The sequence below is a fragment of the Papaver somniferum genome, chromosome 1 (genome assembly GCF_003573695.1).
Source record: "Papaver somniferum cultivar HN1 chromosome 1, ASM357369v1, whole genome shotgun sequence".
NCBI lineage: Eukaryota > Viridiplantae > Streptophyta > Magnoliopsida > Ranunculales > Papaveraceae > Papaver > Papaver somniferum.
Genome location: NC_039358.1, coordinates 51,694,583 through 51,696,257, shown reverse-complemented (window position 1 = coordinate 51,696,257; position 1,675 = coordinate 51,694,583). Strand labels below are relative to the sequence as shown.

At 35.2% G+C, this 1,675-nt stretch overlaps 1 long non-coding RNA gene across 2 annotated transcripts; it reads left to right on the top strand.

Moving 5' to 3' along the window:
- The first annotated feature begins 760 nt into the window (after positions 1 to 760).
- On the top strand, positions 761 to 1,675 carry LOC113328925. 2 transcript variants are annotated; one of them, XR_003349631.1, is made up of 4 exons: positions 761 to 889; positions 1,105 to 1,196; positions 1,294 to 1,417; positions 1,581 to 1,675. It is a non-coding gene; the product is annotated as an uncharacterized LOC113328925 (long non-coding RNA). The 2 variants fall into 2 exon arrangements; XR_003349636.1 differs by having other exon boundaries at positions 768 to 889; positions 1,044 to 1,196.

Sequence of the window (1,675 nt, the reverse complement as noted above, 5' to 3'; positions counted from 1 at the left end):
TGATACAATGAAGAAGATATATTTTGAAGTATTCTAACAAGAAGCAAACACCAATAATCTCTTCTTCTCGATACATTTACACTTGTAAAAGGAATACTTTGAAGTATTCTAACAAGAAACGAAAGATCTTACGATACAATGAAGAAGATATACTTTGAAGTATTCTAATAAGAAGCAAACACCAATAATCTCTTCTTCTCGATACATTTACACTTGTAAAAGGAAAAGTAAAAAAAGAGAAGATTCTTATTGATCCTATCAACGACATCAGTAAACATTATGAATCATAGAAAAGAATAACCAATAATTTTTCACGTTTTTGTCTCTAATCGGTATTTATGGAAGGCTAGTTTTGTTCTTTTTTTTATTGGATGAAGTGTTTTTTTTTGTTATTTTGGACGAAGTAATGAAACTAATTCGATAGGGTTCATATGAAACAACGATCGTGAACAATTAAGGATATCATGGGTAGGGTGGATATTTTCAAAGTATTTATTTAATTTTATTATATTTGACTGCATATTGACCGGGATTTGGAGAACTTCTTCCCTCCTCATATCCATCACTTCCCTCCTAATAACATGAGCTTCCCTCTCAGTATCCATCCTATCATTTCGGACACGTGTCTTCATCTGCTTGGAATTTTAGCATATACACCACCGTGCCTTGACCGCGATTCGTAAACGTGCCCAAAAGATGTTTTTTTCTAACTCGTCACTGCTCAAGGATAAATTCGTCACTTGAATTTTAATTCTCTGCCGGGAATCCTTGGGAGTTATAAATCCCTATCCCCGTCTCTCGTTTCTCTATTCTCCGCCTTAAGAGTCCAAACGGCCTTAAGAGTCCAAAAATAAATTAGAAATCTTTGTCCCAGTATCAGAACCAACGGGTATGTAATCGTGATTTGGTTGATTTATATATATATATATATATATGTTTTTGATTGATATTTCAATTAAGTCTTAAGGTTTTCCCCTTTTTCGATTTGGTTAGGGTTTTTTACTCAGATCGTGTGTATAATATATCTGTTTGATCTGTATTAGGTATGTTAGTGGTGATGCAATTATAGGGGGTTTCTAAAGAATGATTTTTCTTGTCGAATAGGAAGAAGAAGAATTGAGATTTCCTCAGAGCAACCAAAATATGGTGGATTCTGCTAAGGCTGCTGATGTGAAAATCATTCCTTATGAGCATACGTAAGTGGCACTGAATCATCTAAAGACGCCGTTTGATTTATTTATTACTCCGTTCATCAAAATCTCCTTTTCGACTGAGTCTTCTTTGATTCCACAGGTTCGATGGTGTTCTCGAGGTGCTTATGTGACAACGAAACTATGTTGAACCACCAAACTTTTGTCCTGATGTCCAGTCCAATGTGGAGGAGGGCACAGATGATCATAAAGTCAAAGCCAATGTGGTGAGTTGTTAGGCTCCAGACATCATTTTTGGATTCTTTTTCTTCTTCCATAAGCAGCAGTTAGACAGCAGATCTTAATGAAACAATGAACATCAGTTTAATGGTAATATTATTGTAAAAATACTTTGTGTATACTCATCTCTTTATCTATGTCCAATTACAGGGTGGTGATAGAAACCGTGCTTTGGAAATGCACACAAAACCTGAAATTGAAGAACTTCCTGTCAGAAAGAAGATGAGGGCGAAAGACACCATGTG